This window comes from Hylaeus volcanicus, chromosome 8 (genome assembly GCF_026283585.1).
Source record: "Hylaeus volcanicus isolate JK05 chromosome 8, UHH_iyHylVolc1.0_haploid, whole genome shotgun sequence".
NCBI classification, from domain to species: Eukaryota; Metazoa; Arthropoda; class Insecta; order Hymenoptera; family Colletidae; genus Hylaeus; species Hylaeus volcanicus.
In genome coordinates this window covers 3,441,841-3,466,950 of record NC_071983.1, presented here as the reverse complement: position 1 = coordinate 3,466,950, position 25,110 = coordinate 3,441,841, and the positions used below count along the sequence as shown (strand labels likewise).

The 25,110-nt window shown below is 40.4% G+C and overlaps 1 protein-coding gene across 2 annotated transcripts in view; it reads left to right on the top strand.

Annotated features, from left to right (window-relative positions):
• Nucleotides 1-11,169: 11,169 nt before the first annotated feature.
• The window catches only part of LOC128880835 (cysteine-rich venom protein-like), a 61,885-nt gene continuing 47,944 nt past the window's right edge, over nt 11,170-25,110 (top strand). Inside the window, exon 1 of one of the 2 annotated variants that reach the window (XM_054131323.1) lies at nt 11,170-11,614. The gene's annotated coding sequence lies outside the window, so the exon portion shown is untranslated. Of the gene's footprint in view, nt 11,615-16,328; nt 17,691-25,110 lie in introns of those variants that run through there. The other variant, XM_054131322.1, reaches the window with a different exon arrangement.

The following is a 25,110-nucleotide window of genomic DNA, read 5'->3' as shown; positions in this document are numbered from 1 at the left end:
ATGGAAAACACTTGAGTGATTTCCAGGAATCTGTGACGTCACGTGTTGTCAGTATTTAGCTAGTCAAAGTTTGAATGTTTCGACTTTGATTATTACAAAGCCTTCGATGTCTTACAGCCCATGTTTGGTCACATATATATATATATATATATTTATATATTACGTATTTACTATACTATAGACCAAACATGGGCTGTAAGACATCGAAGGCTTTGTAATAATCAAAGTCGAAACATTCAAACTTTGACTAGCTAAATACTGACAACAAGTGACGTCACAGATTCCTGGAAATCACTCAAGTGTTTTCCATCCGCTCTATTATACCATTTCTTTGAAATTTTCAGTTAGTACCACGTCAAAATAAACAAAGTCGACATACAGTTGAGTGGGCATTCCTACCCATATATATATATTTCTAACGGGTATCTCAGTGAAACAGGATTAGCAGGATTATTTTTCCATTTATTTTCAAAGTACAATGGAGGAACCTTTGAAACTTTTGTTACATAAAATATAAATTTTCCTTCTATTTCTAATCGCTATGTATTTTTTCAGATTTCACGTTTCGATGTTTACAACGGTACTTTCTATCTTTTATCTCGCCAAAAAAAGACTAGAAGGATGATTCTCCCACTGGTTTCTAAAGTACAATAAAAGAGCCCTCCCTATGCAAAATAAGCAGTGCCTCCCCCAGGCTCTGAGCAAGGAATAAGAAATGGTAAGCGGTAATTTCCATACTACCCGGTTGATGTTTCGCGCCGATAGAGATTTCAGTTACTGGCTTTGCACAATTATCATAATCTTTCGCAGCCAATCATTTCAGAAACGATTAATCTGTCCCTGTCGTTCTCTTTTGTGCGCGTACGTAATTGGAACTGTTATCTACAACGTGTTTCTTATTGTGTTTTATCACTGCTACAGCGGAACGCTGGTGTTTTGATATTACGCAAGCTGACCTAGTAGCCGAGTATAGCGTAGAAACAGATGCTTATCACGTGAGAATTATGGCGAGCAGAGGGAAGCATTGGAATACAAAGAAGAAAGGTCCTCCAGCGGAGGAAGGCGAGTTTGTCAAGGATATTTCAAGGTTAAACATATTCCTTCGGTTTTTTCGTAATCATGTTTTAAGTGACTTGCAGAATTTGCAAATAGAACAATGATTTTAGTATGCTAGAACAATAAATAAGAGATATTGGTGCTTTAATATTTTCTGAGACACCGGAGGACTTCAAACCGGAGTCGAAATGTCGAAGACTAATTTAATAAATAGATAGGTAATTTATTCCTTGCAATTTCTTACGTAAGGAAGAACTTTGGCGTACATGCGGACCAATTTACTAAAATTACGTATTTACTATACTATAGACCAAACATGGGCTGTAAGACATCGAAGGCTTTGTAACACTTTGAAAACACGTGACGTCACAGATTCCTGGAAATCACTCAAGTGTTTTCCATCCGCTCTGTTATACCATTTCTTCGAAATTTTCAGTTAGCACCACGTCAAAGTAAACAAAGTCGACATACAGTTGAGTGGGCATTCCTACACCAGCAACCGCGATTGTTTTTGTCACGATCATACGATTTCCCATCCCCTCTACTGTATCCTTGTTTCCATATCTGGTCAAAGGCTAATGAAAGCCATTTCTTAGAAATTTTCGTTCATTCTCACGTCGAAGTAAACAAGATCGACACGCGATCGTTGGGTTACCGTGAAATTTGCTCGCAAACACTCGTCGAGAAATCTCGCGCAATATGCGTTTCGGCTCCTGCTGGAACATCTTCGTCGCTAATCGACTTTCGAGGGCTCCTCCTTGGATTCTTCTGCGTCGAGGAAAGGACAGTTAGCGTTGGTCTTTAAAGTTAACTGTAATGGCGGGTAGAAAAAGCAGCCGCAGATGTTTCGAATGTGAATTTTCCTTTGCAGAAGGCCATCGCGACAGGGCACAGGGAACTTCCGCAGTTTCAACGCGACTAATAGGAGTTGGGTGGAGTTCCAGAGGCGGTTGGCTCCGAGTGGAAACCAAATTACGAAAAAGGGGACTGATGATATTGCACCTGGTAGCTTGATAATTGCCAGGGGAGGGTGACTGTTTCTATTTCCATGATCTGCGTTTTATTAGATGGATAGTTTCGGAACTGAGATAATTTTGAAATTAGACCATTCGAGAGTCTGAGTTAGGGTAAATTAGTTTGCTAGGTATTTTCGAGTAAAACTGTTCTCGTAATCAAAAAATAAGACCGAAATTCTGTCTCGAACATTCCTTTGGATATTCAACGCGGCAATCTTACATCGTTTCGAGCACGTTCCTCCATTTCCGAATAACCATGTAGAATGGGTCCCGATCTATCGTCGAACACCACTTGGAATCTCAGGAGCTCGTTGCAAGACTGTTTGCGGCAGTAAATTAATTCTAGAGTAAATTACGAGCTCATGGCGTTATACCAGCCAGCACAATGTATTTACTCCCATTAGGAGGCCTAAATCGAGACAGCGAGAACTGGAATGTGTCATAGAACGTGGTGGATGACGATAACAGTTTGGATTAATTGCATGGTCAAGTGTGTTTGCTGTTACACGCGTAACAAGCGTGTTCCGCGACCCCACGAAACAGATCACTGGGATCGAGACTAACAACGGTGCAGAGAGTTGCATAATTGGCAATCATTGGCAAGTTTACAACCTGACGGGGTGGTAGGGGGCGAGACGTGGACATTATCGACGAACCTGAGAATCCAGGAAATTAAAATCCTCCGGGGGATAATTAGTCTGTCTGTCACGAGCCCTCGTTCGTCTTGCGCAATGCTCGACGTTTGCCTTTTCCGACCTGTCTCGCCCGTAAGAAATTCAATCTGTACAACTGGGACGTTGCGTAAAAGAATATTTTTCGTCGGGGTGAAATACGGCCGCGGAAATTTCTCGAGACGGTCTGTTCGGGAATTCAAAGACACTCGACGTTGATTTGTCGAACTAGAGCTGATTGCAACGGCTCTTTATCGTTTAGTTTTAGTTTGGAAAGAGTACAGATATTGGGTGACGATGGATTACAATTCCTGGCAAATTGTAATATTCACGAATAGACGGTTGATTTTATACATTTACGACGTACAGTAATATATGTTGAATATATTTTACTTTTAATATAATATAATATACATTTAATATAATAATAAGTTTTGCATAGGTGCGTGTGCCTTGTGGTTATATTTAGCGTATATTTATTACATTGGCTTACACCATAAATGCGTAAAATCCGCAGTCTATTCGTGGATGAAAAATAAAGCTGCACGTAGCAATTGCATATTTCATGAAAGGTGCATTTAAATAATTGCACCAGTATTCTTGAGCTTGTACACGCTAACGTTTATTAGAAAGGCATCGTGTTGTATTAGTAGATGGCAGAGATACCCCGTGACAGTTTCGAAAGAGCAGGTATCGAGTGCCGCAGTCAGGGTGATTAATGGATGTACAGACTCATCTATTATCTTAATGACTTAACACTTGAACCAACACTGTAACGTCTCGCCCAAGAGAAAAAGTCCAATAAAGTTCACAATCGTGTACTCTCGAGCTGGCTCTTACTTGGACAAATTGCAACCTCGATTCGCGTTTCGATTCAAATTTTATTGTTTCAACTTTGCAAGGTTTCGAGTAACAGTTAGAATTACCGTAACATATTTATCAGTTTCAAATGTAGTAGACGGAACATTCGACACAGTGGGATTTTTTAAAATGGATCGTTTAAAATGGCGCCTATTTGAAACATGAATTAATACATTATTAAATAGTGTCTTCAGAAATTGAAAATACTGCTGCATTTAAGCAATGTGAAACCATCCGGATGAAATAAAAAAAATGGCAGAAATCTAGCGTTTTTCATAAATGAACAATACAGACGAAGGCCTGCAAACAGCTGCAGTATAAAAATAAGGAAGCATCTGAACGAAATTACAAATGTCCAACACGAATACCTACAGTTACCACCAGTAACAATTAAAACCAGACCTCGGGATGACGAAGCGTGATCCACAAGAATCCCCGCAGAAATTCAATACGTTTCCCCAAGTGCCGAAGAACCAAAGTACCAAGAAAAAGAGGAAGAGAAAGGCAGAGATGCCACCGTTCCGTAAATCCATGAGATACTTATCGAAGATAATCGCAAGGGATCGACGTTAATTCGCCGCCTCCCCTAATCGCGTTAATCCGTGATTGCGCTACGAGTCCTTTCCTCCGCGGATATTTTCCGGATGGGGGAACCCGCCAGTGAATTATGCGGCGGCTCTTTCACGGTATTTTTGCCCCATTTCCGTGACGCCCCCGATCCCGTGCTCGTGTTTCATGATTAATGGATGTAGGGAGGTTTAGTATAGGGGTTTGAAAGCGGGAGGGAGAAAAATGCAGCAAATGGCTCCATTCCGAGTGGCAGGGTCAACAGAGGAGATACCGGAACGCGCGAAGTCGATTATTGCAGGCATTCTCGAAGGCACGCGGAAATCGATACCTAATTATCAGCCGAGACACCACACACGAACGGCTGTGGGAATTTCCTTGCCCTAGGTCCACGAGACCCAGCTATTTCGTGCATGTACCTTCGCCTGTTCGGATTATCGAGGAACGACCCAGTCGACTGGATGGGCTTTGATCATTTATCGGGGCCTCGTGACGACGTAGCCTACTTCGGCTCGGGGGAGCCGTTGTTAATTATTCGCCATTTATGACAAAACGGTCGGAAAGTCAGCGACAGACTACGAGTACCCCTCGAGCCATCGAAGATATTGTTTCATGCATTATTCGATTTAGTTCCACGTAAGATATTTTTGTAATTAACCGAAAGAAAGCGTCTTTAAGTCGAATCATTACCACGATGGAAATAGTTACAAATGAACGTCGATAGGTTCGGCGTTAAAAAGGCTGATTGCCCGACAAGGAGCAGCTCGAAGACAAAGGCTCGTTCCGGTATTAATTACTCGAGTGGATCACTCGATCGTTCGAAGACGAGAAGGAGTTGAACGACTGTTAAAACGCGGATCTTCGTTCTCCATTTATTCGCGGACTGGTTTACGGCACTTTTATGGTGTACTTGTCGGCCAACAACTTCATATCGATTGCAATTTATCTGTGTAATCCGGGAGCGGCGTGTTCGGAGCAGCGGACGTCGGATGCACAAAGAGAGATCAGGCAAACGCTAATTGCTTTTTCAGTATGAACCCCTGCCAAGTTTCGTGCTTCTTGTCCGCGAGGGTTGGGACGAAGACGGAAGACATTTCCATCCGTTAATGCCAAAATTTTAATTAAATCCCTGCCGTAGCGTGTTTTGCAGTTGTCATCGATTTACGTTGCCCTGGCTGGAATTTGGATCTTTAATTACGTATAGCAATTGCCTGAACTGTAATTGTTCAAACAAAATACACGTTGGCTCCATTATTTATGGAACGGAGCGCTTCGGTACCTAATTGCATTCGTTTCGAGGTAAAACAGAAACGAAATACAAATCGGAAAGCAAAAATTGTCGTGTGCATGTACTTAGCGCATCGTAGGTCATTGGAATATTCAGAGGCTCTTTAATTACGTTGTGGAAAGGGTTCTTTAGAAAGGGCTTCGATATTTATTTTTTTAACCCCTTGAAGCTTGAGGGATGAATTTTAGTTATTTTGTTCTAATCGAATACGCACAAATCGAACCAGTTTTTATCTGTGAATATGTTGTCTCGTTTTAGTGTTGTATACATTTTGATTCAAAGAGGTATTATGATCATAAGTGATGATAATTTTGATGTAAAGGTAAACCTACGCATTTGCGTTAATATCCCACAAGAGGTTAACCACGCATCATTCATTTTAACATCACGCGAGATATTTTCGCATTTAATTGAAAAAACTTTCACTTACTCCAGGTGTGTTTTATTAAAAATAAAAAAATCCTGAAGGCCCCATTCGGAGAATACTTTGTAGCGAATGAGGTGCTAAGTAGGCAGGGCTCGTTTCTCCCATGAAAAGGCGGGCATCGGTGAAATACGCAGAAAGGTGGGTAGAAAATACCCCTTAGTCGCGCAGCACGTGACTTATGGCAGCCGTACGTATATCGTCAAGAACACTGCAGTTCCGGTGGCGTAGGAAGCGTCGAGTGTGGAATATAAACTTTAACGGATAGCTTCTTCCACGGTTACCGTCTACCAGGGGTGATCTAGGACCTCTGTCCTGTTCTTGCAGCTTCTTGTCCGCGATCCTCGTCCCAGATAGACCGTTTCACCGCGCCGACCATTGTTCCGGGGACGTGTCACAGCTTTTTACGCAGAAACGGCCGAGTCGCGATGCCCACGGCTGCAAAATCACATGTCTGCGGCGACTCGCCATGCAAATTATCCAGGTATACGATTCTCAGTCCTTAGGAGGAGTTTGAAATTGTTTAGGGGTGGTTCGACTCGTAGAGATAGATTTCAAAATTTGTAGACAATAGGGAATTTAAATGTTTAGCTCTCGGTGTCAAATAATGGAAGGATTTCTATCGTTTTTGGTCTTGAAATTTATATCGAGTCATTGTGAAACGACATTTATTTCTTTTAACTCAGTTAACCTTGTGAGGGATATCGACATATGTGTGCAGGTTTGCTTTTGTATTAAAATTATCATTCATTTCAATTACGATACCTTTTAGAATTAAAACATGCGCCACGTTAAAGTGAGACAGTATGTTAAAATCAATTTATCGATAAAGATCGCTTTGGTTTGCGTGCATTCAATTAGAGCAAAATAAATTCGTTTAAAATTTGTCCCTCGAGTGATTAATTAATTTGAAATTTATTTCGTGTTGAGCGTTATTAACAAAATTAAATCGTTTCTCTTAAAATGATTCTCTTCTAGCACGCCAACTCCAAACAAGTATACAATTAATTTTTTCATGAAACACGATACCGAGGGCGTTAATTCATCGATCGGATTTATCGATCCAAGTAAACGATAGACAGTTACTCTTATCGATCCCCAAGGGGCTAAGTAGCTCGTTAACGCTGTATAAAAACTATTTAACTATTTTCTTTACCTCGTGCACTCTCCCCGACACTCCCCGGCATATTTTCACTCTGGCCCTTTGAAGAACTTTATCTGGACACTCGTTTCGGTACTCCGAAACACTCGTCTCGTATTTTACTTCGCTCTCCACTACATCTGTATGCACATAAATAAGCGCCAGCGCGCAGTTAGTCACGAGTCATACGAAAGTTTCGTACGCGTTCACGGAATTTTCAAATGCCTCCTGCGTTTTGGAATTTTACCAACTACTTTGCAGCCTTCGTAGTAGATATTCACAGAAACGAAAGTAAACTTGTTTCGAACGGTGTATCAAGATTATCGTCGGTATCGAGAGTGATAATCGTGTACGAAATTAATTGTGCGCCTCTGTATTCGATCCTTTTTAATTCTAGAAGAATATTAAATATATTTATTTAAATTAATGTCATAAATGATCGAACATAAAGAAGCATAGAATTAATTTCCATTACGTATTTACTTAAATGTCACAGTAGTTGCATCATTCCTCGCCAAGGATTATTATTTACGTGTTATTCAATGCAATATCAGGGTGTGATTTGTGCATTCCATCCTCCTACGCAATCCATCATCGTGTCTCCGCAATATTGCCATTTTTTTTTTTCTAGAGTAATCAAACGTATATTGATTGCTTAATTATCTCAGCCAGGTAACGACACGCTTGTCGCTTTTGTTATGTTAATCTGGAAACTCTTTTACGTAACGGTGCGGAGGCATTGTCGAGTGCAATTAAGGATACAAAATTGGCGAGTGTTGCGGCGTGAATGTGTTACGGAGTCGCTGCTGTTAGTCATACCGATTAATTGTTCATAGAGGTACATAATATTTCGCTGTTCAATTTACAAGTGATACCAGTTTCCTGTTTTGGAATTGTATTATAAATGAAAGTTCTGTTGAATTTGATGCTTTTCCTATGATCGATTAGATGGGTTTTTTAATTTTGGATTCAGATCCAGATTTAGAATTTATCACGGAGTTCAGGAGTAATTCATTATCTAACCCAAGATCCCCGTCCTCGTCAAAATTTCTAAAAGCGTTTCGGGAGATTAGGGTCGTGCAGCGTAGCAGAAATTCCGCAACAAAGTCTCTGGTAAACGACAATTTAGCGTTAGATTAAAATCTCCAATGCGATAGGTATTGCGCACGAATGAACCTTCGAGAACATGGTGGCTCGGTATAGCCTGGTCTTTCCTCAAGATCCTCGTTATAGATAATGCGTTTACTGTAACAATCGCTTCCAATGCTATCCTGGCGTTTCGGGAAACTTCACGGAAACGCGGGACGTTTAAGACGAGATAATTAATTTTATTATTCGAATCTCCATCCGTCCTCTAGTTTGCAATCGTTTCCCATTTTTTTCTTCTTCTTCTTTCGCCACTTACCCCAGCACGTGCATCGGAGAATATGCGCGCGTGGATGCATTACGCATTTATACACGTCTCACGTTTCACCTGGAGTCGAGTTACGTCCATTTCCAATTTACATACTCAGCCCTCGTCAAATGCGCACTTCACTTACTCGCATACGTGATTCGCGGACGGTGGTATACGCGAGTATTATCCCTTGTCGTACCCGTAGAAAGTTCACTTTTGTAGTTAATACGCGGCTGTTAGGCTGAATTCATTTATTCTTCCTTAGCCATGCTTCATTTTCATTTTGAATGATAAATTGTGGGAATATTAAATTAAAATGGGAACGATTGCGAGCTTCTTGGTGGTGGAAGTTCATTTTAGAGGAATCATCTTTTTAGAGGAGGTTCATAATATGCTCTAGCTTATATTTGATAGATTTTCTTCTATAGTAATTGATGCAACATGTGCATAGCTCGATGTTTTTTAATTTTCATTTATTTTATCCTTCCAATAAATTCATTTGGAAATCGTTTAACAATATGATGGATACGATAGCTTCAACCGACGGAATAATACACGAGCATTCCGTTGTAAAAGCTCGAACAATTTATTATTCATCTCAACACAGCCTTCATTATTAAAGACATTGCTCCTAATTCCCAAAATGGAGATACCATCAGCACGCCCTGTTTTCTCTACACGACCGCGAACGCCGTTTCTTCGAATTTAATTTTCAATTAACTATTACGTTTTAGAATGCCGTGATTGTTAGTTGTATAATGTATTTAAGTAGAAATTCGTTTAAGAGAATTCCTCTCTCGAATTGCGCACTGTGAAACGGCTGTCCATTTAGCCCAATTCTAAAACACGTTGGCCTACAACCCAAGAATAACATTGTTGTTTCCTCGATTTATTTACGAGACTGTCCACCGAAAGCACGAGTTTTTTAGCCCCTGGTATATTTCGCGGAACAGGAACGAAGGCGCAAAGTCGATATCGCCGGTATCTGTCTCGTGTTTCAAACTTTTGCCAGTCGGTTTTCGGGGTGTGTAACCGATGTACCGCCGTGATTTATGCATCCCAAAAGAGTTGAACCGAATATAAATTTCTATCGAGGCTTGTATCTGCGGTAAACGGACGTTTTTCGGAATTATTACACAGCCATTAAGCGCGCGTAAAAAAAGGTACAGCGTAGACCAAACGGAATTCATTCAAGGGATACTCTTTCAACGGTTGATCGAAGAGATTTAATTGGAGCATGGGAAGGTTTCGTTAATATTAATTTAAATTGCATTGGCTGTAGTATTTTAGAGTTAACAAAAATTGGGGATTTTATGAGACTGCGAATGTTTATGCAAATTTGGATATGGAAAGTGTATTATAATATTATGTATATTATGCATTTTATTGTTGTATATGTGCGTTTTATATATTTTGTTCATTTGTGCACATTCTCTTCGTGTACTTTCAATTGCCTATGATTGCATAAACATCCTCAGTGTGATTATGAGATACATAAATAAATGATACGTTCTAACGATAGTCCCCTATACAAAATTTGATTTGATGTAATCTCAGTTCATTAGCAGCCGTGGTATTCTTCCATTTCCAATTTGGCTCGCGACCATCCCTACGGTAACCCAATTTAACAACATATTGCTATTAATTATAGAAATTTGCATTACGTGATAACAAACAGCAGCGGACTGCTATTAACTTAATTGATACGTGTTATTACAAACAACAATATTAACTCTCAAAGCCAGCATCCACATTTTCGCTACACAAATTGTAGCGTGTTTATTGCAGGATCGATTAATTTCGTTAATGGTATTCATGCGTATCCCAGTTTGTTTCAACGAAACGTTTCGTTTTAAAGTAACCAATAAACGATACGCTTTAGTATTATAGAGATGCTATAGATAAATTAAGGGAGATACAGGAACACCTGCGAAGGCTGTCTCTGTGCTTTTATTAACATAAATGTAACATGTTCTTTTTTCAGCTGCGATACGATCAGAGGTCTGTCTCTCCTCTATCCATAACATCTCTATATTTATTATTGTATAATATCATTGTATCCTAGTTCGATTACCAATTGAACTTGAAGCCGCGCGCAGTAACAGGGTTTCCCATGTTCGCAAAGTCGTGTTCCCTATGGGATTGGTTACAAAGTTTCCGCCAAGTTAAGATTAGTTAAGATAGCAGGCATGGAGACCCTCTTCTCGAGGTTCCCTTCCGAACCGTGTACATACTGTGCTTTCATCTTTCTTCTTTTTTTTCTTCTTCTTCGTCCTATCGGTCCATTTTCTTCCCTGTCCCAGCGCAACGACGTTGTAATCGACAACTCCGCTCGCCAGGTCGTTCGGTGTTCACAATGTATTTACAAGTTTCCACGTTAGTCGGAGAAAATTACTGGACCTCAATTTGCTGCGCCAAGTTACTTCGATTGGTTAACTATAACGTGACCCCAAAGGCGACCAGTGAGACCGTTAGTGGAAAGAGCCGATTATAGTCAGACCGTAAAGTTACAGTACGGACGTTAGCTGTTTGTTTTTTTACGCTTGCATGTTGGTTTTGGTGGAACTGGTATTAGTTTTAAATAGGAACGAGTACGGATATCGGATGACAATGTATTTTATGCATTTATGACCTACAGTTATATAGAAATCAGAGAAAAAATGTACATGATATATGGTGAACATAGTTTACAATTAACATAATAATACTTTTACGTCGTTTTACGTAGGTGCATAAGTGCGCATACCTTTTGGTTATATTCACCACGTGTTTATTATATTTCTTTGTATCATAAATGCATAATATCCGCAGGCTATTCATTAATTAAAACTTAGAAGAGAAAGAAAAGCGTCGACCAATTACACGCAATTTATCACACGGTCATGCAGAAACGTCGGTTTCCAATCGTTCGATCGTCGTTGATTGCACGGGGGGGATTTCTTTTCTTCTAGCGCGATGATTTAAACGCGTTGTATCGGCCATTTAACCAACGCATTATTAGCCCAAGGTTCCTGACTGATTATTGTCCATCAGTAGAAGGAATCACGAACGTTTGCAAAGGCTATAAAAGATACGATAGGCTTGTGCAATCGTCAGTGTTCTACGGACTTCCTCCTCTTCCCATAGAGTAGAAATGTCGGTTTAGATTCGTTAGTGCTAGTGCTTTACGTCGATTCATCTTCTTTGGTCTGTTGGTGAGTCAATTTATGTAAATATGTGAAATACGTGTATTTATATCTGGAAGTAAAATGCCTTTTTTTTTTTTTTTTTTTTTTAATCAATAGTATCAAGTTCTTATAGTTTTTCAAGATTTTATTAGCCACCAAAATGCAACGAATGTGAAAAAGCATTGAAAAATGAATACGCTAAATTTCCATGGTTTTTTTTTTCGTCGTGTCCTCTTTGCCGTTTTACAAATATACAAGATAGCAATAAATAACGGACATTGATAGAGAGAAAACAGTGAAAAAGTTTTCATAAGCCCGTTTCACTTTTTTTTATTTATAATGAATATTTTGTTTGGCAAACACGTTCAAAGGGCGGGCAAACACGTTCAAAGGGCGGCCAAACAAATAATCCATATTGTATCGCTGCAAATACGAATAAATGGCTCCGTATAAACAAGGTTCATCTGAATCGAGGAATTGTATCGCACCGTACGTTGCAAATGTACTAGCTGCCTTTCTATTTTATCCTTTTCTTGACGTAACATTAATTTCATAAAAAATTTATTTATGGTATAAAACTCACAATTGTTAGCATCGGGATTAGCACTTTTCTTTTTACTCTATCCAATTCAGTGTCAAAAATACATAAAAGTACAGAGTTTCAAAAATTCGTTTCGATAAATATTGGCGGTGGCCTCTCTTGAAATCAAAATAACTTCTTCAAGAACGAAGTTATCCGAATCAAATTTGTTGTTCTCCTACTCTGCGAAAGGAATTGAAGAAACGAGGGTATGGATCGTGATACGATTACTTTTTCTTCGAAATTTTTTTCGGAATCATGCAAAACAATCGTGCTTTTAAATTAAACACCTATTTTCAAATTTTTCCAAAAATGGCAAAGCAAACCTCTCGAAACAAACATCCGCCGTTCCTCTTCTTGCACACGAGACGCAGAGGTTTCGTATCCCTCAGGCGTTGGATATCCCACTGGTATTTTTGCAATTAACGTCTAAATTAACGATACCGATAGGTAAGCTTCTCCATCGAATCGTCGAAAAAGTGGATATCCGGTTTTAATGGGAACCGGACGACCAGGTTCGAAAGCCAGCCTCCGACCGGAAATAGTTTTAACGAGGTAGCTCGAAAGGGCGTCGAGGAAGGGCGGGGGTGAGAGAGAACCATCCCCACGTCAGAGCGCAAAGAATCGAGTGCAAAAACGTCCTGTACGCAGCGTGGACGAAACTGTTCCCAGCGGGGGTGGCGTACCGCTCCTAAATCGCGCGAGGCTGGTCTGATGGAGTTTCTGTCGAAACTACAACGGTGGAAACGTGTCGCGGGTTTTGCCGCAAATGTCGCGTGTACCGGCCGAAAATTTTAATGGAACTAGGCTTTCTTCTTCGAGTGAAACGCGTACGTATGCGATGCATTGTCGGTGTTCCACTGTGGGAGAGCCTGACTAGGTAAAATTGATTGCTCGTCGATGCATCTATGTCTGTCTATGGTGTCTGTTATATGATATTTTTTGGGGAGTTAGGTCCGGGGTAGAAAAATTGTGGGTGAAAGGAATTTTATGTACTAGAAAAAAAAAAAAGTATCAATTTTATAAGTGCAAAGCTGGAGTTTAATTCCTCTTGATTACTCTTAATTTCTAGGGCATATTTTTCACCATTCTCGTGTCCGATTATGCGGATGATTTGCTTTGCACGCGGTGTAGGAAACCGATTGAAAATACTTTTCCGCGGAAGTAGTGCGCATTCACAAAAAAGGGAGCAATACGTTCGCGTTATTCGATGACGTTGATGGTCTGGATATATCGGATGTACCTCCCGGGCATATCGAGTTTGCAGCGATGACACATGTGTGTCGAAGTATGTTCCGTCGATGCAGCGCAGACTGTCAATTTCCAAGGTTTGTAATACCAGAAGGGATTTTTCCAACTAAATTTCGACATTCAGATCACTGATGACAAAAAAGATATTGCTATTTAAACTAGAGTTTCAAATAATTATGTATATAATTGATTAACCGAAACGTTCGTAAATATTTGAAATGATAATTTTCGATTGTAAAATTCGTGGCATATAAAAGCTCTTAGTAACTCCAGAATACGTTGTTAAAAAGGGAAAATGAAAGCTCTGCTTTAAACAAGTAAAATAGAAGGGACATTTCGGGTTTCAGCGTTCCCAAAAATATTTAATTTCTCGCGCATAGGGGGTTGGAAAATGCGCGAAGCGGTCCAAATTCGGTAATTTTCCTCCACACTCGAGCGAAACGTCATTAGATGGTCCAGTTACGGTACAGTTAAAGGGGACAGTAACGCAAGGTCACCCAGTTACCATCGCGTCCCGTGGAGCAATTTTTGGAACATCATGGAAGAGCTGTTCTATTTTATTCGCATAAACGTCTTGCTCGCTGCGATATAAAAGATCATTTAGGAGTTTCCGCGCGGCTAGGTGGCAAAAGTTTAAAGCGACCCAGTCAAAGGTTTTATCTACCTTGCTGTGTACTTCTTTCAATTTATTCTTGTACAACTTCCTCGTTGCGGTACCTTTTCGTGGACACTTCGCACTTTACACGCTCCGAGACAAAATTATTCTCGATTTTATTTTGTAACCTCACGTTCGCGAATCAATTGATACTTTTACCGGACCATAAGTGAATTAATATCCAGAGATACCAGTTGCCTTGCTACAAAATTCTGTGGTATGTCCTCTCTGAAATTTTTTTTCCCATCGATAAACAATATTTCTTTCCATTTACTGCAACTTCTCATTCAGTTTGATTCAGCGATGTGACGAGATTGTTATTTATACAGAAATTTCCAATAGCGAGTAAAAGCTAAACAACCTTCTTGCACTACTTGCAGAATAAAAATACAAGTTTCAACAGTGTGAACAAAATGAAATAAACGCAACCTATCTTAATATTAATTTAGAACTAAACGAATCTAAATCTTACTCGTAAACTACTACTCGATTAAAATTTTGTTCATCTCCGATTCCACCTTCCTTCATCGGCAATTTTCTTTGAAGTTTTCTGGATCGTTTGCACCGAGACCTCTGCAAAATATGTCGTGCATTTCTCAGCGGCGCAGACAGCCCTGTTTTGCGTGCAATTTGGCGTGCCGTCAAACTCGAATTAGGAGCATCCATCCTATCGTCGTCGTATCATTTTTCCGGGGGATGTACATCCGCGGATAATTTTATTCCACTTTTCGCACGGTTTGATAGCGGAGCTCGTTTATTCGCAGGAGTCGTAACTTCCACGGGGAGGATCGCCATTTCTCACGCTACCGTATTCTTCGTAGCTCGTACGTGTGTCCGTGTAATTTGATTCCCGAAGAAAATGTTGCAACCACCGTGTATCCTCGATTCCACCGTATTGTGAGGAAGATCATGTGTACACTTCAGCAAGATTGAACTTCGAGCTTCCGCGTGTAACTGCAATTGAATTTCTGAACGCTGGATAAGGGAACGTATCCGCCGAGCCCGGCGTGTTTCTACTTGAGTTATTACCCGGGATCATTATTCCAGAATATCTGATTTTCTTCGGGGATTCGTGCTGTAGAAATCATGTAAGGTGGAAGTAGGTTTCTCGAAGAATAAACATTAGGCCATCGAATTTTTACAAGAGTCTTTTAAACGCGTTGGCTAGGCAAACTAATACTTCTAGGACATTTATTGTAGTATTTATTTTTGTAACTTTATACAAATTTATGAATTTCATTTACATTCATTTTCATCGACAGTTAACTTTCAAAATTAATTCCTTTAACTCTTTTAAATTTGAAGGAGGTACTTTGTTAGGTAATTGTTTAAAAGTTCCAACTGCATCGTGAAATGAATATTTTTCATCTGGAGTTTCATTTAACGCTGCCGATAATAAAAATAACAATTCTATGAGAAAACATGTTCGTCCTGTTTCCCACGACGTTGGAAATAAGGTACGAACACAAAACGTGTTTACCTGACGTTTTTATTATAATTATAGCGTTCTTGTCGATACAAAAGTGGTCGTTGCGTGCAGTTATTTCTTTAATCTCAACAGTTATTATTTTTACGTATATTTTCTGTATCTCCCACCTTCATTACCCGTTTCTCGAAGACGTGCTTCCCTTTTCGAATGGATGAAATTTTCCATTTAGAGTGGCAATATACGCACCCCTGCTTCCTTATGTGGAGATATGAAAATTTTTAATCATGAAGTCAGAAATTTAAATTTTCCCGTTACTCTCGTACCTCTCGTACCCAAGGAACTGTCTCGGTGGCTGTGCCCGGGGATAATGTAATATAATTAAAACGATACAACGCTTTAAACTCCAACGACGTCGTTACAAGTTTTGACGGACGGGATTAACCGTAACTGCGTTGCTTATTTATTTACTCATTTATTTATGAACGTGGATGCAGGGGAGTCGTTATTCCTCGTTTGCTTGGAAAATACAGACAGACTTTTTCGAAGGACAAACCTAATTCTCGTCAGGCCTTGTTAATATTAAATACAATAACACACTATATATATAAAATGAAACTAAAAAAAGCCACCTCAGATGCACGAAAATCACAGGTATATTCAACGATGTATTTTTCGAAAACATATGACTCGATTGAAAATCTGTTTTCTGAAAATCTGAAAAATTAATTTTCAGTTAAATTGTTTCACACGTTACATCGTGTAGAAAATGAAAATACTTGGCTTTCGAGAGAATCGTTCGAAGAGAACTCTAATATTCCTCGATATATGCGTAACAAACCCCAGCGAACAGATTTCCCATTAACCTAATCGATTTCGCAAAAAAAGTGATCGAACATATGTCTATGATTTTTACAAGTCCAAAGTGGCTTCTTCCTTTAAAATCGCGGAAGTTACGTCGAAACCAATTCGAGCAATAATCCTCGTACCCGAAGCGCGAGAATCCTCCCTCTTCCGTCACCTCTGGAACAATACCGCGCGATCGGTTGGATCAAGGAGTCGAATGGCGAGCAAAAACCCGCCAGAATCGAGAGCGCCAGTCTTGGCGCGCTCGGGGGTCGTACTTGGAGTTGTCTCCCCACCAGTTGGGAGGAAGAGCTTGCGCCAGTTGGGCTCGAGTCGCACGGAGAGACGCGCGTCGCGACGCTCTCGGTGCCAGGTGACCCTGCTCGCGGTGGCGCGCGACCACCCGCTGCCAGTTTCGTTCAACCGTTCCAAGAAGAGTCATCTCTACCCCCGTCATGGACTATCGCTGGCTCGCGACGCGCTGCTATCACGTTTGACAATCGATACGACGCTAACCCGTCGAGTGTCGAGCGTAGATCGGTTCACTAAGTGCTATTAGTGATTGGATTGGGGTGGAAATTAAAAAAAGAAAAAGGAAAAAGAAAGGGGAAGGTTGCGTGGATAGCGAAAGAATTCTGTACTTTGAAAATTGAAGGTTGAAGACACCTCGTGGGATATTTGGGGATGTCCAAAGGACCAGAGTATCCTTCGGAAGACACTGTTAATCGCCAGGGAGCGACTTCTTTCAAGATTCGAAGATCTTCTATTTAAAATTAAGGGAAAATTCTTGATCTCGATCGTCTCCATCGGTCAGTGCTTCGAACTTGAGGACGTAGAAGGAACCTAGTGCTTCGTATCTCAACCACGTGCTTCGTCTTCGAAGACGAGGTGCCCCTCGTCCTTCGACCCCGCGAGGACACCATGGTGCCATCGTGAATCCGTCGCGTTTTACCCGATATCAAAATTTGTGATATGACTCGATCCCTCGTGGCCAGGATTTTACCGCGATGGTACGATTCGTTTGGGATCGGCTGGGATAGAATACATTTCGAGTCGTTCGGCGATATTCTGACGAGGTCGCTCGGGTAACAACTTGGGGGAACTATCGACTGTGGCTGTATCGAGGCTCGAGGACGTCGTTAGAGGATCTGTGCCCGCGGAGTGTGAAAACGGAGTTCGCGTGGTGATAGAAAACAGTTATCGAACCAGCGACGATGAGATCGGCTGGGTCGACGCGTGGCTAAGCAACGGTGATTGTCTTTGGACGACGATTGGTCTTAATTAATCTCTCCGCAAACTCTCGCGGCGCTGGTTTTCCTCTGGAACGACTTCGACGCGCGCTACGGTGAGTCATTGGACACATTTTTGAGGAAAATCGATGCATTCTTTATTTCTGATTCGATTTCGATATACGATGTCTCCCTTCGATATTATATATTTCTTAATTTCAAGAGTTACACTGATCGTGAATAATTTTTCTATAACATGCACATGTGATCAATATCCCTCGAGAGGTTAACATGTCTGCTACGAAAGTTCTGTATATTTAGCTCTCCGATTTGTTTTTGCGAGTCAGTGAATTTTGAAACAAGCGGAAATTAGTGAACACGCACAGTGAGAGTCCTCGACGTGCGAATTGTCATAATTAAGGGGCACAGTCGCATACACGAGCCGTCTTAGACCTTTAGCTATCGTTCCCAAAAATTATTTTAATCGTTTCAACGTTTATTTTTTAAATGAAAGAAGGAAGCAAGCGATTTTATTCAGTGTCTTTATCGCAACAAATATTTATAAACATTTCCCCATCGTTACGGTAACAAAACGTCAGAAACCCGTTGGGGAAACCGAATCACTTTATATCGCTCTGCATGCCAACCCAAACAAGCGAAGCTTTATATTAATACCGAATAAATAAAGGAGGGTTTCCAGCCACCAGTTGATGTTACGGTGCATCGATATTTTCATTCATCAGAATTGCCACGAAATGGCAGATGCACTTTATAATATTACCGCGAGTCGTGTAAACAATTCTTCGCTCGAATAACCTTTCTACCTTCCTACGTTTTCATTATCGACATTTTTTATTTTTGGAATCCTGAGAATATTTTCACGTGATACTTCGTAGCGTCAGGGAGTGTATTTTTATCCGAGAAACTCATAAATATATCGGGGTTGTAGGACTCGAAGTTTTACGTAGATATGGATGAAGATAAATAATACATCTGCGCATTATACATCATAAATATTTATTCGCGAATTTCGTAACTCAACGAGGGGAATGTTCCAGCAATCTCTGGTCACGGACGATCCTTTCAGGCTGGAGCGTCTTTCCGAGACGCGACGTCCAAATCGTATTTGTATCAGCCATTCTTCTTCTATTTCTCTTGCGTGATCATCGTGAAATTCAGTCGCCTTTCTTCAGTCATGCTATTGTAAACGAAAAGATCTCGAATAGAAAGTAGTACGCGTAGCTTTTGAATAAACGGAATGATTCTAAATTTTAATATAGAAAGGTAGATCGATTAGGGGCTGAGTAATTAAATCGTTCAAAAAAATCATCTTTGGGAATTAATTCGAATCAAATGAACACCAGCCTGGACTTTTCCTTCTACACACCGTTTATACGTATCTCGTAGACTCAACAAATATTTTTTCCTTATTTCCGTTGACCGACAGAGCAGAAATTTTTAAGGATTTCAACGGTTTCCATCGCGTTAGACTACATCGAAATCGCCATTTCCCTCGCGCATGTTCGTACAACTGTGTTTGGCGAAAGGGGGCCTCGTGTTTTGTTTCCTGTCCGATATTGACAAAATGTCTGGCAAAACGAAATCGATTCCCGAGTAATATATCGACATACAGAACTAATATTCACCTAGCTACAAATGTTCTGCTACTTTAGCGTTTGAATCGAGAGTGTGTGTTTCCAGTGATGAAAAAAGCAGAATTGAATGGAAAGAATTGAAAGCTTTCGTTTCGATATATTTCCAGTTTATATGTAAACAATGATCAGGTGGTTCTTCATCGAGGATTTATTTATTCATGGTTTCTATTGATTCGAAGCATTTTTACATTTGATACAGTTTATTCTCTTTTCTTTTTTCAATAATTTAATGCGTTGATCGCCTGAGTAAGACTCGTAAAAATGTCTACTCGGTTGAAACTTGTTCTCTAGATTATCCATGATTATGTAATTTATCACTCGTTCCAGTATTTAATTTTTAACCTTTCCAAATTCACGAATCATACGCCAATTTATTTTTATTACCACCTCACCTTCGAAATTAATTGTTTTTAGTAATGGGAAGTCTTGTCAGCCCCATTTCTGGGTGACATGTCGACCAAAAGAAAGTTGTAACTCGTTCGGTTGTGTTAGATGCTCCATGAAAATATTACGTTCGTATCTGTATGCTGGCCTCGATTCGGGTCAGATGTAAAAAGCTCCCACTGCAATTCAGCAGTTAACTACGACCGTACGAGCTGCATCTGGTGTTCAAATCGAGGGGCCATGGCTGCTGGAAACCGCGTTTACATCTGCATTCGCATTTATATGCTGTTTGGCTCGCACTGCGTGTTAACCCCAAAGTAACTTCTCCTTTCGGTAAATTATCAGACACCGCGGGGAGCACTGTCGTTCTTTTTCGTGTCGCACATTGCAAATCTCAATGTTCATTGGTCGTTATCCTGGGTTAAGTAACGCGCACGCTATTCAAGAAATCAGAAATACCTTATGAAATGAAACTTTGTGGAACGCGAAATTGTTTTATAAATATCGTTTCAGTTAACGTTGCTTGGTATCGTTTCACGAAGTATTTCATTAATCAACGAGCAGGAAATGAATATCCTTGACGTAGAAATCAATTCTGTGGCTTTATATTCAATCATTTAGTATTTATTTCTTATTTACTTTTTTGTCGTAAATCTAGTTCGAGTAGGAATATTTATTTTATCCTTACTCCGTAATGTTAAAGCACCAATTATCCAAGTTACTGAGCTGATAACCCAAGTCTCAGTTCTGGAGAAATAACAACAATTACAGCGCATGTAGTGTCCATCGGATCAAGACTCAGGTTACGCGCAGAGTGGAATAAAACAGAGCGCAGGTTCGAGTATATAAAACCATGACAAATGGTCGTAGAGAAAACACGAGAAAGGATGTGATTCAGGGGAACTGATGTTTCGCAACGTGACCTTAAAATCTTGTAATGCTACAATTTCTGTATCTCCTCTGCTTCCTCAAAGAAAAACCTCTTTGCATATCCTGGATGCCCCGGTGATGTACACAATCTTCTTTCCTAACGTCTGGATGCATATGTAGATGTTTTAATCTCAGGAATGTTTCCTGTTTGCTTCCATTCTGTAGTTTTCCTTGTCGAGCTCGCGTACAGGGCGTCCTAAAGTTAAAGTCCTAGCCAGTCAATGGAATCGACGATCCTCTATTTAGTTCTTTGGCTTGCTTGGGCGCCGCCTTGTAAGCCGTAATAAGTAGACTGGAGATTTTTATGCGTTCATAGGAAATTTGATGCACGAAATATGATATAAAAAATTATATTGAAAGTAAAGTTCTGATTATAACATTTGCGGGGTACAATAAATTCCTATTTAGGTTCACTTTTTCAGCTAAGTTTGTCAAGATTTTATTTTGCATAAAGATCCACAGCCTAGTAGTAAGAATATAGATACGATTAGAATTTGTTTCGTCTCGATGAGCACACCTACTCTGTTTATAATTACATCTACGTATTTATCAAGGTTTTATTTTCCGGAAGGTACTTCCAGCCATTACCATGCTTCAGCCTGAAATACCCAGAATAAGTATAACAGGGTTTGGCAAGGCTGGCTACTTCGCACGTGAATATTCATGAATAAATAACGAGAATGTATTGATAATTATTCTAATAAATTGACGAAGCGTAAAAAGTGCCAGTAGTACGCGCTAGATTATGCTGAAAGTGGTGTGAACAGAAAAATGCGAAAATCCATTCGCACCAAATTTTTTCTCTTTTTTTTTTCATTTTATTACACCCTTGTGTTATTCGATTATGATGTGAAAAGCGTCGTCGCTCTTTTACGCGACACAAAGGACAAACACCTCTTTGTCACTGGTTCGCGTAATATTCCAGAAAAAATGCAACTCGGGCATAATGGCGCTTCGAATTTTCAGGCGATTCAAAGGCGAACGCGCTGGGGAAATCTCTCGGATAATTATAGCGGAAAATTTAGACCGGTGTTTCTTCAGCTGTGTTCTACTAGCTCGTGGGAAAAAAAACACAGAAAAAAAAAACGATGTTACAGTAAAATAATGGCTCCTCATATTTCTATTAAAAACACTCATTAAAGAGATGAGGAGAGGTACGCATGGATAAACAAGGAAATTCACTTTGGAAATTCACATTATTCTCCTATTGTCATGAATAATGTGCATACTAAATTGGAATTGATCGGGAGATAAGAATCATAAATTAAATATTAGATGCGATAGAACCCTCAGGGGTTGTAGCTATATTTAATTATAGCTGCGGTACGGGGCCAGCGAAACCGAGGCACCCCAGCTATAGAGGGCCAGTGGGTCCCAATAGACACGTAAACAATATAGAAACATTCAGAAGTTAAGGATTGATGTAGAACGATGTAAATGTGATATGGAAGAAGACACATGTGTTTTCAAGACTGAATTAATAGGTGCGATAATCAATCGTAAGATTACGTGCCTAATTATCTGAAAGTGGTAGAGTGGAATAGGTGGTAGGTAATGCAGCGCATTCTGCCGGTAAGGCTCGGCAATGTAGAGCCATGATTGATCGAAGGAGTTATCGACAGAGTGCTCTACGCTGCCAACAGAGTAACCTGCCTCACCGACAGTGTTCTACGTTATAGATCGACGAAAGCAAACAAAAGTATACATACAAAGACAATATTTGAATTCTGTTCTGGAGGAGAGCCATGGAATTACGAGAAACACTGGTTTAGGAATCGGAACAAAAGCCATCCAGAGACGGGAATAAATAAAAATGGAACATTTCCACAGCCACGTTGAACTATGAACGAACGCTAATCGGTCCCGGCTTCCAAGTCGGATCTGCACATGTAGCTGGTCAAATAATTCACCCGTAGACTTCACTTTTGTTGGTCGAACGAGATTCTTCGTTAACGGTGCAGTCGACGCGTTACTTAATTTATCGAACGACCGTGAATGGTGGCAAACAACTGGTTATCGATGAAAATTGATGTCCGTTTGCCAGGCCGTTTTATTCGCGTGCATAGTTTAACGTGAAACGATTACGGTGATTTATCGCGGTGAGCGTCCCGCCCTCGCTTAAAATTCATTTCCCCTTGTTAGGACGATATAAACATCGTTATGATAATAATCGTCATCAATCAGCTCGCGTTAGTTTTAAATGCAGTTTGTCTCGATGGTATCTCCCTAATTAACTATTATTAATTACTGTTATTAATTAATTAATTAAAAGTCGTCACTTTTAGTGCCATTTAATTTTACAGTATCGGAGTCGCGTAAACTTTGTACGAAGTTTATTTGTTCAATGGAGGCATTTTTTTTTGTTTGCTATTCCACCACGTGTTAAAGATTTACATTCCCCGACTCTGTAAGTAGGGACTTCCTTAACGACAACAAACTGTTGTGGCGCTTAGTACAGACCCTCGCCTCCAAAACAGACCACACACCGTAATCCGTCGGATTAAGGTCAGATGAATAGGATGGCCACTCGTCCTTGTTGATGAACTGCGGGAAATTGAACCGACACCATTGCTGGATCGCATTCGCCTTATGGGTAGGATTAGGCTCCTCTTGGAATCCCCAATCCTGTCCTCCCGAGTGCTGATATTGCATTATTCTTAAACAATTCGACGAACCGTAAATAGTCAGAAACGGTGGACTAGAAATCCTTGGAAACACCATCATCAGTGATTCACAGATGCGGAAATTAATTCTGTGCCTCTGTATTCGATAATGTGCAACTTCGGTTTAAACAGATACGCTTTCTCGTCATTTTCATGTCCGCAACCTAATAGCTGTTTTTGACGCCCTCCACAACAAGTATCGGCCAAGTGAAAAGAGGAAAAGCGGTCGAGAACAAGTTGGAATAAATCGAACAATCGGCGGATCGCGTGAGGGGTTTCCAGCGTGAAAGGGGGGCGAATCGGTTGGTGTAAAAGCGTTGCGCGTTAAAACGCAAATGCCGCCGAAGTGCGGTTTCGTGTTAGGGCCTGTGAAAGGTCCTCGAGCTACACCCGTTTCCATCCTCGTACTCTTCCTAGCCGGTTTCCACGCCGTGTTCGCACGCGTCTTTATTGGCTTTCGGTGGAAAACCCCAATGGACGACGCTTTGAACAGAATCGAAATTATTTTGACTAGAATTAGCGGCTAGGCACATTTTATATTTCACATTTTATGTTGGATACGAAAGCTAAGAGCCGGTGTTCCTTTTATTATTTTTAAATGTACTTGTTGCTTAACTTCTATTAGTGTCGAAATTATGGTGGAGTCTCGATTGTTACAAGAGGTGCAAGAGCCAGTAGGGTGTACCTTCTATTATTCCTAACCTTACTTGTTGCTTGACGATCATTTCTTCCATTTGTCAAGACTGTAGATGAGGGCCTTTCACGCTCGACACTAGTGGACAAAGTACAGTGGAACCTCGATTATTGCAGCATTGGAATGCAATAATCAAGGTAGCCAATGTAATCAGTATCGTTATCACAATCGCCCCTACTTGCCACTCCAAGTAATAAACGGAGCTTTCTTGCAATAATCAAGGTATCGCTGAAAGTAGCGTTGTTTAGGACCTTCTAGTTTCTTATCAGGAATTCTTCACATCCACCTCTCTTTTCAGATCGCCTTTCCGTTTCTCAAAAACCCCCACCGCGATAAACTCATCTTCCCAGAAGCCTCAACACGCCACGATCCCTCTGTTGGTAGCCCACGTTTAGGGTGGTCTCGTTCCCAGTATCCTTGTTACGTGTTTGGCCCGTGTTTCGTTAGGTGCGTGTAAATTGGCGTGCACCTGCATCGTTCCCACGGGAACGGGGAGGGGGACGAAAATACGCGGGGAGGAAAATTCCCAATTAAAGGGAAATAAAGATGGAAATTTTCCGGGTCGCGCGGTTGGCGAATTTTCGCAGCGCTGCGTCTCGTTTAAATCCACTTTAAATCCGCGTAGAACGTTGGCAAAAAGTGCGTGATTGTACATATATGTACGAGTGGAAGGGCGTCGGTTTAAAACCAGCTGTTAAATTTTCATTCGTTTGTATCGGCTTTGCCAGGACACGTTTAGGGCGGATTAGATAGCAGTTTTTGGAGCGCGTTACGCTCGATGCTTTGGGAACGATAAATTTCTTTGGATAACATCTGCGCGTCCGCGAATCAACGCTACTGTTCTGCCTGGTATGTTTTTGCCTATCTGGCTTTGCCAATCCTAGCAAATGCAACTCGCTTTTTTCGGTTCGATAAGAAATTATTTCTGAGCAGGATTATTCAGACTCACGTAAATTCAATCTTTTTTTTTTATGACTATTAGTTGTAGGAATTAATTATCTGCCTTTTCAAGTCTCAGTTATACATTCCAAGAAGGCACATACAGTTGCAAAACGAAACGTCAAAGTAATCTGTACGTTTCATGCAGGTCATGATACTTTAATGCAACGAATGCTGGGCAAATATTTCTGTCTAAATTGAAGTTACGAATAATTAAATGTATAAAGGCAAAGAATTAATTTCTTCATCCGATATAATATTTTTTATTCTG